The 15000-nt window shown below is 40.4% G+C and overlaps 1 protein-coding gene across 1 annotated transcript in view; it reads left to right on the plus strand.

Annotated features, from left to right (window-relative positions):
- Positions 1-15000, plus strand: part of LOC121583774 (voltage-dependent T-type calcium channel subunit alpha-1G-like) — a 206764-nt gene that overhangs the window by 21376 nt on the left and 170388 nt on the right. The gene's annotated exons all lie outside the window — the stretch shown is intronic.

Consider the following 15000-nt stretch of genomic DNA (forward strand, 5'->3'; position numbering starts at 1 on the left):
TCTCCACCGCTCTCCTCCCTCTTCTTCTCTCCCCAGTCAACAGTGTAGTGATTCTCAGGTAGTCTCAGACAGAGAGACACTTCCACACATTGATCTGTCACCACAGTGGGAGTAGAGGCTTTCCTCTGCTAGGGGGAGATGCCACTGATAGATACTGAGGAGAGAAAGGTGGAGATGGAAGGAGGGAGGAAGGAGGGAGGAGAGGAGGAGCGGACAGAGAGGGAATTTAGAAGGCAAACAATGTGACCATAATATCAACATTACAGACAGCCACTACACATACACTACACATACACTGCACATACACTACACAGCCAATACACAGCCACTACACATACACTACACAGCCACTACACATACACTACACTGCCGCTACACAGCCGCTACACTGCCGCTACACTGCCACTACACAGCCACTACACAGCCTCTATACAGCCACTACACAGCCTCTACACAGCCACTACACATACACTACACAGCCTCTACACAGCCACTACACATTCACTACACAGCCACTAGACAGCCACTACACAGCCACTACACAGCCACTACACAGCCTCTACACAGCCACTACACAGCCACTACACATACACTACAGAGCCTCTACACAGCCACTACACAGATTCTACACAGCCACTACACAGCCTCTACACATACACTACACAGCCACTACACAGCCACTACACAGCCTCTACAACATGTCATAGTCATAGTCACATGGTCAAGGGTTGTGGAGGGTGAAGGATACACAGACTCAATGATAACACTCTCAAATTAGTGTGTTAAAGGTTTCCTTGAAAGAAAACAGATATTTACATTTACGTCATTTAGCAGACGCTCTTATCCAGAGCGACTTACAGTTAGTGAGTGCATACATTGTAGTTTTTTTTCATACCCCCCCGTGGGAATCGAACCCACAACCCTGGCATTGCAAACGCCATGCTCTACCAACTGAGCTACATCCCCTGCCGGCTATTCCCTCCCCTACCCTAGACGACGCTGGGCCAATTGTGCGCCGCCCCATCATTGACCTCCTACCATAAATTCAATCACTGACTGACAGAGTGCTCCAGAGAGAGGGAGAGAAACAGGAAACAGAGAGAGAGGGAAACCCAATCCTCATTACTCTCTCTCTCTCTCTCTCTCTCTCTCTCTCTCTCTCTCTCTCTCTCTCTCTCTCTCTCTCTTTATTTATTTACTGATTCCAGACCTGTTTGGTGACTGAAGAGAGGTTAGATTCCATTTTCCACAACACTTAGAGTTACATTTTAAAACTAGCTCAGATAACATATGTTCCCACTCTACAGAGTGTAAAAACTACTCTGAATATACAGTTACATTTTGAGTGTTAATGTAACACAAAGCATTACACTTGCCGGTGTTAGTCAAAATGTATCACTATGGGGTAATTACAGTGAGGGAAAAAAGTATTTGATCCCCTGCTGATTTTGTACGTTTGCCCACTGACAAAGAAATAATCAGTCTATAATTTTAATGGTAGGTTTATTTGAACAGTGAGAGACAGAATAACAATAAAAAAATCCAGAAAAACGCATGTCAAAAATGTTATGAATTGATTTGCATTTTACTGACGGAAATAAGTATTTGACCCCCTCTCAATCAGAAAGATTTCTGGCTCCCAGGTGTCTTTTATACAGGTAACGAGCTGAGATCAGGAGCACACTCTTAAAGGGAGTGCTCCTAATCTCAGTTTGTTACCTGTGTAAAAGACACCTGTCCACAGAAGCAATCAATCAATCAGATTCCAAACTCTCCACCATGGCCAAGACCAAATAGCTCTCCAAGGATGTCAGGGACAAGATTGTAGACCTACACAAGGCTGGAATGGGCTACAAGACCATCGCCAAGCAGCTTGATGAGAAGGTGACAACAGTTGGTGCGATTATTCGCAAATGGAAGAAACACAAAATAACTGTCAATCTCCCTCGGCCTGGGGCTCCATGCAAGATCTCACCTCGTGGAGTTGCAATGATCATGAGAATGGTGTGGAATCAGCCCAGAACTACACAGGAGGATCTTGTCAATGACCTCAAGGCAGCTGGGACCATAGTCACCAAGAAAACAATTGGTAACACACTACGCCGTGAAGGACTAAAATCCTGCAGCGCCCGCAAGGTCCCCCTGCTCAAGAAAGCACATTTACAGGGCCATCTGAAGTTTGCCAATGAACATCTGAATGATTCAGAGGAGAACTGGGTGAAAGTGTTGTGGTCAGATGAGACCAAAATGGAGCTCTTTGGCATCAACTCAACTCGCCGTGTTTAGAGGAGGAGGAATGCTGCCTATGACCTCAAGAACACCATCCCCACCGTCAAACATGGAGGTGGAAACATTATGCTTTGGGAGTGTTTTTATGCTATGGGGACAGGACAACTTCACCGCATCAAAGGGACGATGGACGGGGCCATGTACCGTCAAATCTTGGGTGAGAACCTCCTTCCCTCAGCCAGGGCATTGAAAATGGGCCGTGGATGGGTATTCCAGCATGACAATGACCCAAAACACACGGCCAAGGCAACAAAGGAGTGGCTCAAGAAGAAGCACATTAAGGTCCTGGAGTGAACTAGCCAGTCTCCAGACCTTAATCCCATAGAAAATCTGTGGAGGGAGCTGAAGGTTCGAGTTGCCAAATGTCAGCTTCGAAACCTTAATGACTTGGAGAAGATCTGCAAAGAGGAGTGGAACAAAATCCCTCCTGAGATGTGTGCAAACCTGGTGGCCAACTACAAGAAACGTCTGACCTCTGTGATTGCCAACAAGGGTTTTGCCACCAAGTACTAAGTAATGTTATGCAGAGGGGTCAAATACTTATTTCCCTAATTAAAATGCAAATCAATTCATACCATTTTTGACATGCGTTTTTCTGAATTTTTTTGTTGTTATTCTGTCTCTCACTGTTCAAATAAACCTACCATAAAAGTTATAGACTGATCATGTCTTTGTCAGTGGGCAAACGTACAAAATCAGCAGGGGATCAAATACTTTTTTCCCTCACTGTAACACTCACAGTGTTATTTATATTCAACACTAGTGTTAACTCTAGAGTTAACTCCTAGTAGTGTTATGCAAAAACACTGTTGCAATAATTGATTTGTTGTGTTTTTTTAACACTATATGCTGTAAAGCCTAATTTGCATATTTTCCACTGTGCATTTTCTTTTGAAGTGAATTTCAGAGTTACCACCCATGACTGGATTTGTTAGTGACAGAGACATGGTTGTTGAATTCTTTCCTTCTAAAGTATTGTGGCTTTCACAGAATGAGTACCTAGGTGAATGTAATTATAACTAAAATTACTTCATAACATATTTACATTTTTGTCATTTAGCAGACGCTCTTATCCAGAGCGACTTACATGAGCAATTAGGGTTAAGTGCCTTGCTCAAGGGCACATCGACAGATTTTTCACCTAGTTGGCTCAGGGATTAGAACCAGCGACCTTTCGATTACTGGCACAACGCTCTTAACCACTAAGCTACCTGCCACCCCACATATATTGTAAGGCCTAGATTTACCCTAACACAGTAGTGTTAGAAACATCCTGGTTTACTAATTACAGGCCACATCAGGCCTGCAAGTCGCATTCTGCTGGCTGGCAAAGTGATGTGTAATTCCTATTGGAATCCAGCCAGAGTTAGGATATCCAACAGTTGACATTTCTATTAATCTGCCATCTGCATTCATAATGACTGCCAGGGTTAGGACCAATGTGAGGAGACTACCTAAACCATTTAAACATGAACAACCATTTCACTAATGGGTGCAATAAATCTAACTAACAGATTGGATTCGTTTTGAAAAACTGTCAATCAATGCAAAAAAATCTACCTGCATAGCAAGCTGGGAAAAATAACAATGATGGGTGTGGGTTTGAAGGGAATGTTTTGCTCTCCACAGTGTAAAACAAATCTCTCTCTCTCTCTCTCTCTCTGTCTCTCTCTCTCTCTCTCTCTCTCTCTCTCTCTCTCTCTCTCTCTCTCTCTCTCTCTCTCTCTCTCTCTCTCTCTCTCTCTCTCTCTCTCTCTCTCTCTCTCTCTCTCTCTCTCTCTCTCAATTCAATTCAAAGTAGTTAGTAAACAAAAGTTAAATAAACAATAAATATTAACAGTAAACATTACACTCAGAAGTTTCAAAAGAATAAAGACATTTCAAATGTCATATTATGTATAGTGTTGTAACAATGTGCAAATAGTTAAAGTACAAATGGGAAAATAAATAAACATAAATATGGGTTTTATTTACAATGGTGTTTGTTCTTCACTGGTTGCCCTTTTCTTGTGGCAACAGGTCACAAATCTTGCTGCTGTGATTGCACACTGTGGTATTTCAAATTCTTTGTGGGTCTGTGTAATCTGAGGGAAATATGTGTCTCTAATATGGTCATACATTTGGCAGGAAGTTAGGAAGTGCAGCTCAGTTTCCACCTTATTTTGTGGGCAGTGTGCACTTAGCCTGTCTTCTCTTGAGAGCCAGGTCTGCCTACGGCGGCCTTTCTCAATAGCAAGGCTATGCTCACTGAGTCTGTACATAGTTACCCTTCATTTTGGGTCAGTCACAATGGTCAGGTATTCTGCCACTGTGTACTCTCTGTTTAGGGCCAAATAGCATTCTAGTTTGCTCTGTTTTTTTGTTAATTCTTTCCAATGTGTCAAATAATTATCTTTTGGTTTTCTCATTATTTGGTTGGGTCTAATTGTGTTATTGTCCTGGGGCTCTGTGTGGGTCCGTTTGTGTTTGTTAACAGAGCCCCAGGACCAGCTTGCTTAGGAGACTCTTCTCCAGATTCATCTCTCTGTAGGTGATGGCTTTGTTATGGAAGGTTTGGGAATCATTTCCTTTTAGGTGGTTGTAGAATTTAACGTCTCTCTTCTGGATTTGGATAATTAGTGGGTATCGGCCAAAATCTGTTTTACATTGTACACAGAGAATATTATTACAGAATTCTGCATGTAGATTCTCAATTTGGTGTCCCATTTTGTGAATTCTTGGTTAGTGAGCGAAACCCAAACCGCACAACCATAAAGGGCAATCGGTTCTATAACTGATTCAAGTATTTTTTGCCAGATCCTGATATGTATGTCAAATTTGATGTTCCTCAGATCATTCACAGCTTTGCGTTACCTGTGGTGCTGATGTTTAGGCCGAGGTATGCATTGTTTTTATGTGTTCTGTACCTTTTTTGGAACACCATTATTTTTGTCTTACAGAGATTTACTGTCAGGGCCCAGGTCTGACAGAATCTGTGCAGAATATTTAGTTGCTGCTGTAGGCCCTCCTTGGTTGGGGACAGAAGCACCAGATAGAAGCAGCAAACAGTAGACATTTGACTTCAGATTCTAGTAGGTTGAGGCCGGGTGTGTCACGCCCTGGCTCTGGGGACTCTAATATGTTGAGCCAGGGTGTGTAAAGTCTATGTGTTTTGTTCTAGGTTTCACTTTCTAGTATTGTTGTTCTATGTTGGCCAGTGTGGTTCTCAATCAGAGGCAACGTGATTCAGTTGTTGCTTGTTGTCTCTGATTGAGAACCATACTTTAGCAGCCTGTTTCCCCACAGAGTTTGTGGGATCTTGTTTCTAGTCGGTTGTGTTAGACCGTGAACTGTCACGTTTTCGTTTTGATCGTGTCTCTAATAAAGAGTATGTTTGCCTGCAACGCTGCGCCTTGGTCCTCATCTCTGTTCGACGATCGTGACAGGGTGCTGCAGACTGTTCTAGTGCCCTTGCAAATTCGTTAATAATGTATATACACTACCAGTCAAAAGTTTTAGAACAACTACTCATTCAAGGGTTTTTCTTTATTTTTACTATTTTCTACATTGTAGAATAATAGTGAAGACATCCACACTATGAAATAACACATATGGAATCATGTAGTAACCAAAAAAGTGTTAAACAAATCAAAATATATTTTATATGTGAGATTCTTCGAATAGCACCCTTTGCCTTGATGACAGCTTTGCACACTCTTGGCATTCCCTCAACCAGCTTCATGAAGTAGTCACCTGGAATGGATTTCAATTAACAGGTGTGCCTTCTTAAAAGTTAATTAGTGGAATTCCTTTCAGCCCAAATAAATGCTTCACAGAGTTCAAGTAACAGGCACATCACAAAATCAAATGTTCAGAGGAGACTGTGAATCAGGCATTCATGGTCGAATTGCTGCAAAGAAACATCTACTAAAGACACCAAGAAGAAGAGACTTGCTTGGGCCAAGAAACACGAGCAATGGACATTAGACCGGTGGAATTTTGTCTTTTGGCCTGGAGTCTAAATTGGACATTTTTGGTTCCAACTGCTGTGTCTTTGTGAAATGCGGTGTGGGTGAACGGATGATCTCTGCATGTCTATTTCCCACCGTAAAGCATGGAGGAGGAGGTGTTATGGTGTGGGGGTGCTTTGCTGGTGACACTGTCTGTGATTTATTTAGAATTCAAGACACACTTAACCAGCATGCCTACCACAGCATTCTGCAGCGATACGCCATCCCATCTGGTTTGGGCTTAGTGGGACTATTATTTGTTTTTCAACAGTACAATGACCCAACACACCTCCAGGCAACACACCTCTAGGCTATTTTACCAAGAAGGAGAGTGATGGAGTGCTGCATCAGATTACCTGTCCACCACAATCCCCTGACCTCAACCAAATTGAGATGGTTTGGGATGAGTTGGACCACAGAGTGAAGGAAAAGCAGCCAACAAGAGCTCAGCATATGTGGGAACTCCTTCAATACTATTGGAAAAAGCATTCCAGGTGAAGCTGGTTGAGGGAATGCCAAGAGTGTGCAAAGCTGTCATCAAGGCAAAGGGTGGCTATTTTAAAAATCTCAACAACAAAAAATTGTTTAACACTTTTTTGGTTACTACATGATTCCATATGTGTTATTTCATAGTTTTGATGTCTTCACTATTATTCTACAATGTAGAAAATAGTAAAAATAAAGAAAAACCTTTGAATGAGTAGGTGTTCTAAAACGTTTGACCTGTAGTGTGTGTTGAAGAGGGAGGGGCTTAAGCTGCATCCCTGTCTCACCCCACAACCCTGTGGAAAGCAATGTGTTTGTTTTTTGCCAATTTTACCTGCACAATTGTTGTTTTTGTACATGGATTTGATAATGTTGTATGTTTTTCCCCCAACACCACTTTCCATCAATTTGTATAGCAGACCCTCATGCCAAATTGAGTCAAAAGCTTTTTTGAAGTCAACAAAGCTTAAGAAGACTTTGCCTTTGTTTTGGTTTGTTTGTTTGTCAATTAGGGTGTGCAGGGTAAATACGTGGCCTGTCATAATTTGTCAAATTTGTCTCCACTTTTGTGGATTGGGGTTATCAGTCCTTGGTTCCAAATATTGGGGAAGATGCCAGAGCTGTGGATGATGTTAAAGAGTTGGAAGTATAGCCAATTAAGCATTATGTAAGTAAGCATTTCACTGCAATGTCTGCACCTGTTGTATTCGGCGCATGTGACCAATAAAATTTGATTTGATTTGATTTGATTTTAATTGGAATATCTGGTCTGTGTATTTCATGATTTCATGTAGGATACCATCACCACAGGCCTTTTGGGGTTGGAGGGTTTGTATTTTGTCCTGTAGCTCATTCAATGTAATTGGAGAATCCAGTTTTGTTCTGGTAGTCTTTAACCGTTGATTCTAAGATATACATTTGATCATGTACACTACCGTTCAAAAGTTTGGGGTCACTTAGAAATGTCCTTGTTTTCGAAAGAACAGCAATTTTTTTGTCCATTAAAATAACATCAAATTGATCAGAAATACAGTGTAGACATTGTTAATGTTCTAAATGGCTATTGAAGCTGGAAACGGCTGATTTTTAATGGACTATCTACATAGACTTACAGAGGCCCATTATCAGCAACCATCAGTCCTGTGTTCCAATGGCACATTGTGTTTGCTAATCCAAGTTTATCCTTTTAAAAGGCTAATTGATCATTAGAAAACCCTTTTGCAATTATGTTAGCACAGCTGAAAACTGTTGTGCTGATTAAAGAAGCAATAAAACTGGCCTTCTTGAGACTAGTTGAGTATCTGTAGCATCAGCAATTGTGGGTTCGATTACAGGCTCAAAATGGCCATAAACAAATAACTTTCTTCTGAAACTCGTCAGTCTATTCTTGTTCTGAGAAATGAAGGCTATTCCATGCGAGAAATTGCCAAGAATCTAAATATCTTGTACAACGCTAGTACTACTCCCTTCACAGAACAGCTCAAACTGGCTCTAACCAGAATAGAAAGAGGAGTGGGAGGCCCCGTTGCACAACTGAGCAAGAGGACAAATACATTAGAGTGTCTAGTTTGAGAAACAGATGCCTCACAGGTCCTCAACTGGCAGCTTCATTAAATAGTACCCGCAAAACACCAGTCTCAACGTCAACAGTGAAGAGGCGACTCCGGGATGCTGACCTTTTCGGCAGAGTTGGAAAGAAAAAGCCATATCTCAGACTGGGCAATAAAAATAAAAGATGGGCAAAAGAACACAGACACTGGACAGAGGAAGATTTGAAAAAAGTTTTATGGACAGACGAATCGAAGTTTGAGGTGTTTGGATCACAAAGAAGAACATTTGTGAGATGCAGACCAAATGAAAAGATGCCGGAGGAGTGCTTGATGCCATCTGTCAAGCATGGGGGAGGCAATTTGATGGTCTGGGGGTGCTTTGGTGGTGGTAAAGTGGAAGATTTGTACAGGGTAAAAGGGATCTTGAAGAAGGAAGGCTATCACTCCCTTCTGCCATGCCATACCCTGTGGACGGCGCTTGATTGGAGCCAATTTCCTCCTACAACAGGGCAATGACCCAAAGCACAGCTCCAAACTATGCAAGAATTATTTAGGGAAGAAGCAGTCATCTGGTATTCTGTCTTTAATGGAGTGGCCAGCACAGTCACCGGATCTCAACCCTATTGAGCTGTTGTGGGAACAGCTTGACTGTATGGTACGTAAGAAGTGCCCATCAAGCCAATCCAACTTGTGGGAGGTGCCTCAGGAAGCATGGGGTGAAATCTCTTCAGATTACCTCAACAAATGTACAACTAGAATGCCAAAGGTCTGCAAGGTTGTAATTGCTGCAAACTGATGATTATTTGACGAAAGCAAAGTTTGAAGGACACAATTATTATTTCTATTAAAAATCATTATTTCTAACCTTGTCAAAGACTACATTTCCTATGCATTTTGCTATATTTCCTATTCAAACTAATTTCATGTATGTTTTCATGGAAATCAAGGACATTTTTAATTGACCCCAAACTTTTGAATGGTACTGTATATTTTTGGGCTGTTTTTCTTTGTTATAGGGCCAAAAAGATTGGAGAAGTGGCTTACCCATACATCTCCGTTTTGGATAGATAACTCTTCGTGTTGTTGTTTGTTTAGTGTTTTCCAATTTTCCCAGAAGTGGTTAGAGTCTATGGATTATTCAATTACATTGAGCTGATTTCTGACATGCTGTTCCTTCTTTTTCCGTAGTGTATTTCTGTATTGTTTTAGTGATTCACCATAGTGAAAGCGTAGGCTCAGGTTTTCTGGGTCTCTATGTTTTTGGTTGGATAGGTTTCTCAATTTCTTTCTTAGGTTTTTGCATTCTTCATCAAACCATTTGTCATTGTTGTTACTTTTATATCTCTCTAGAAGAGGGTATACTGTGGTGTATTTCTCTAAATGAATGTGTTTTCTCTACATGCCCTGCTTGTCTCCAGTCATCTATTTCCATAGATTATGTCTGCAGATAGACATCACTGCACAAGTAGGTCAGGACAATAGAGTAGGAGAGAGGGGGGGTGGGAAGAAGAGAGGGAGGGAGGGAGGGATGGAGGGGGAGAGAGAGAGAGAGAGAGAGAGAGAGAGAGAGAGAGAGAGAGAGAGAGAGAGAGAGAGAGAGAGAGAGAGAGAGAGGGCAAGGAAGTGATTCCCAAACCTTCCATAACAAAGCCATCACCTACAGAGAGAATAACCCGGGGAAGAGTCCCCTAAGTAAGCTGTTCCTGGGGCTCTGTTCACAAACACAAACAGACCTCACAGAGCCCCAGGGCAACAACACAATTAGACCCAACCAAATCATGAGAAAACAAAAATATAGTTACTTGACACATTGGAAAGAATTAACAAAAAAACTAAGCAAACTAGAATGCTATTTGGCCCTAAACAGAGAGTACATTTTGGCAGAAAACCTGACCACTGTGACTGACCCAAACTTAAGGTAAGCTTTGACTATGTACAGACTCAGTGAGCATAGCCTTGCTATTGAGAAAGGCCGCCAAAGGCAGACCTGGCTCTCAAGAGAAGACTTCAAGCACACTGCCCACAAAATGAGGTGGAAACTGAGCTGCACTATTTGCACATTGTTGCAACACTGTATATATACATAATATGACATTTGAAATGTCTTTATTCTTTTGGAACTTCTGAGTTTAATATTTGCTGTTAATATTTATTGTTTATCTCACTTTTGTTTACTATCTACTTCACTTGCTTTGTCAATGTTAACATATGTTTCCCATGCCAATAAAGCCCTTAAATTGAATTGAAATTGAATTGAGAGAGCGAGAGAGAGCGAGAGAGCGAGAGAGAGAGAGAGAGAGAGAGAGAGAATGAGAGAGAGAGAGAGAGAGAGAGAGAGAGAGAGAGAGAGAGAGAGAGAGAGAATAAGAGATTAAAGGAGAGAATGAGGACGGCGCAAGAGAGAAGAAGAGAGAGAGAGGGATGAGGCAGGTAGACTGGAATGGTGGTTAGAAATTATATGATTAAAAAAATAGTGAGCAATGTATCTGTGCTTCCTCTCTTACCCTCTCCTCTCCCCAACTATTCCAATATTTTCTCCTCCTCTCCTCCTCTCCCCCTCTCCCCCTCTCCCTTTGACAAACTCTGATTTTCTCTTATCCTGATTCTTCTCCTTTCATTTTCTATACTTTATAGTTGCAGGTGCACTCTTTGCCATTTTTGTAAAATTATCATTAATTTACTGTATTAATGAACAGCATACTACTGTATAAACTGAATACAGTAGATTACCGTAAAATGCACAGTAAAATACACAAGCACAATGTTAGACCTTTCTGTATTTTCAACAGTAAAACACTCTAGAATGCACAGTAAAATACCTTAAATGTATTTTAAAGTATTAATTATTATGCATTGTGGGAAAACGTTGTGGGTGGGAAAAGAGTCTCTAGCTCATTAACATATTTTATGGCATGCCTTGTATTACCACAGAATACGGTAATATGCTGTATTTTAGGAATAAGAAAATACCAAACACTTGACCTGAAACTCTACAGTAACTTATTGGCAAATTGCTAAAAATAATTTAGTGTAATTCAGAATACAGTACCATACACATTTTTCGGGAGTGCCAAAAACTTTTTGACCACTACTGGGTATATTGTACTGTTGTTTCTCACTCGTTAACACATTTTGAGGCATGTCTTGTAAGAGGCTATATTTGTTCTACCCGTTAGTGAGAGTCCTCTACCAATTTCAGTGACATGTGGTAGTAGTTACTTCACAATTAAATGTATATACAGAACAGATCAGAGTGGTAGTGGGTCTTAGACCTTTTAATGGATGATTATTTACCCACGTCCATTTAAACTGTTTTGCCCTGTAATCACGGCCAGTTTGAAAGTCTTTGTTTAGGCCTCTAGAAGTGCAAGGGATATAAAACACTTAGTATTCATTAATATACTGTAATATGCTAATGAATACAGCCAACCTGCTTGCTTTAATCCCTTGTAATTACAGTAAAATACTGTAGAAATTGTTTTCTTATAGTGTAATAGTAATTTTTACTGTATTGTACAGTGTTTCATTGTTCTGGCATCAAGTTAACCTCTACGGGATCGGTGTCTGGACGGTTGAGCTAACGGGCGCTAATGTGATTAGCATGACTGTTGTAAGTAACAGCAAACCTTCCAGGACATAGACATGTCTTATATGGGCAGAAAACTTAAATTCTTGTTAATTGAACTGCACTGTCCAATTTACAGTAGCTATTACAGTGAAAAAATACCATTCCATTGTTTGAGGAGAGTGCACAACAACAATAAATGTATCACGGCAACTGGTTTGATACATTCACCTCTGAAGGTAAATAATGTACTGACATTCAGTAATCTTGCTCTGATTTGTCATCCTAAGGGTCCCAGAGATAAAATGTAGCCTAGTTTTGTTTGATAAAATCAATTTTTATATTCAAACTGGGTTTTACAGTTTGAACCCCTGCTGTCTCTGGCTCCACACCCACCCCACCCGGCCATCTAGACGTGTGAAAGTTAGTGTATAAGCTAATGATCCATCATGTATGACATTCCTAGGAGTGTGTAAACTTACATTTTGTATTACCATATAATTTTTGTATGTTCTCTATAGTTATGTACTTGAAAACGTATCAATCGACCAATTCAGCACATTTGGGCAGACTTGATACCAAATAGTCCAATATTGCAACGCTTCACTGGATCATTCTGAAACTTTACACACACACTGCTTCCATCTAGTGGCCAAAATCTAAATTGCGCCTAAACTGCAATATTATATTGGGGCCTTTCTCTTGCATTTCAAAGATAATAAAAATAAAAAAATGAAACGCATGTTTTTTGGTTTGTATTATCTTTTACCAGATCTAATGTGTTATATTCTCCTACATTAATTTCACATTTCCACAAACCTCAAAGTGTTTCCTTTCATATGGTATCAAGAAAATGCATATCCTTGCTTCAGGTCCTGAGCTACAGGCAGTTAGAATTGGGTATGTCATTTTAGGCGAAAAAAAAATAAAACGGTTAATGTGAATATCTCAGTTTTGTGTTGGGGCTATCCAGAGATAGTCAGATATATATCATAAGATATGTTGTTGTAAATACAATTATTTTGGAGACAAATGTATCCTTAACTACAACAACATTTTCAGTAAAGATTACAGATACGTTTTACTTGCTATCACTGTGATATGTTTTTTGGTTTTGTTTTAAAAACCTTGGTTGAACGCACTGACTGTTAAGTACAGTTGTTAAGGACAAGAGCACCCACTAAATGACCTAAATGTAAATGTAAATGTAAAAATGTAAACTTGCAAAGAACCCTGGGTAATATGTAGCTGCACGGGTAATTCCAGTAATATACTGTAAATTAGATTACAGTAACATTTTTGGTCGCGTCAAATGGATTACTGTAAAATGCATTACAGTAGCTGTACTGCAAAGTAAATTACAGTAACTTACTGGTCAATTGCTGACCTGTACGCTCTTGTTAGCTGGTCCTCAATACATATTCGTCGCCAAACCCACTGGCTCCAGGCCATCTATAAATCACTGCTAGGCAAATCCCCGCCTTATCTTAGCTCATTGGTCACCATAGCAATACCCACCCATAGTATGCGCTCCAGCAGGTATATCTCACTGGTCATCCCCAAAGCCAACACCTCTTTTGGCCGCCATTCCTTCCAGTTCTCTGCTGCCAATGACTGGAACGAATTGCAAAAATCTCTGAAGCTGGAGACTCTTATCTCCCTGCTTTGCTTTATCTTGGCCAGGTCGCAGTTGTAAATGAGAACTTGTTCTCAACTGGCTTACCTGGTTAAATAAAGGTGAAATAATAAATAATAATAATAATAATAATAATAATAAAGTTATTTTACATTTCACAGGAAATGTTTTGCAGTGTAATGTGTGTGTGTGTGAGTGTCTGTGTGTGTGTGTGTGTGTGTCTGTGTGTGTCTGTGTGTGTGTAATGACTCTGATAGGAGAGAGAGAGAGAGAGAGAGAGAGAGAGAGAGAGAGAGAGAGAGAGAGAGAGAGAGAGAGAGAGAGAGAGAGAGAGAGAGAGAGAGAGAACGTGATAGCGAGACAGAAAGGCAAACCCCCTCACATCTCTCCTGATGCTGCAATATGCTGTGGGCTGCAGTCTTAACACACACTGCTATCTATCACACACACACACACACACACACACACACACACAGCACTATCTATCAGTCAGTCACAGTTCATTCAGTGCTGAATAACTCCCATTGCAGCTAGCCTGTCAGTTATGCCCCAGAGAACATAATTATAACACTAACTGACAAATATCATCAGAAAGAGACTGAGTTAACTGAGATGGCTGATTCATATGATTACAGATGGGAGAGAGAGAAGGAGAGAAGATGGTGGTTTTAGTAGTAGGAAGACATTCTCCTTAACCACTGATGCAGTTAATAATTATATTATTTCATCCTTTCAATGGATAAAATAGGATCTGATCCTACATCTGCAGTTAAAGGCCATCTTTCCGTTGATCGGTTTCCTGTGGGTGAAATTAAGCAAACAATAGTCTCTTTGTTTTATGCCTGCACTTTATTGTAAGATTATAGTATTTTATTGTTAACTTTGATTATTTATTTATTATTATGTATTATTTGTATTTACTTTGACTGGGCAAACACAAATACAACAGGCTAATGGCAAGTACATCCATGATACAATACTAATTAAAGCACTATTGTAAAGTCATTACATATCTATATTAATGCTATAAAACTAGGGAGGATTTCATTTTCTGTTGTAAGGGTACTGATGTTAGTCTGATGGACAGAGGGCATAATAGGGGAGAGAGAGAGAGAGAAAGAGAGAGAGAGAAAGAGAGAGAGTGGGAAAGAGAGAGAGAGAAATACTTATAGGGAGGAGAGTGAGAATTAATAAATAATAATAATATGTCATTTAGCAGACGCTTTTATCCAAAGCGACTTACAGTCATGCGTGCATCCATTTTTACATATAGGTGGTCCCGGGGATCGAACCCACTACCCTGGCGTTACAAGCGCCATGCTCTACCAATTGAGCTACAGAGGACCACAAAATTATTATTATTATTAAAATTAAGCTTAGGACAAGCTATTGGGCTCTAGCTAAATCTTTTTCAACTCTCTCCTCCACGTCTTCCTCCCTCCCTCGCTCCTTGCAGATCCCTCCCTCCAACTCAACCTCCCATGC

This window comes from Coregonus clupeaformis, chromosome 1 (genome assembly GCF_020615455.1).
Source record: "Coregonus clupeaformis isolate EN_2021a chromosome 1, ASM2061545v1, whole genome shotgun sequence".
Lineage (NCBI taxonomy): Eukaryota > Metazoa > Chordata > Actinopteri > Salmoniformes > Salmonidae > Coregonus > Coregonus clupeaformis.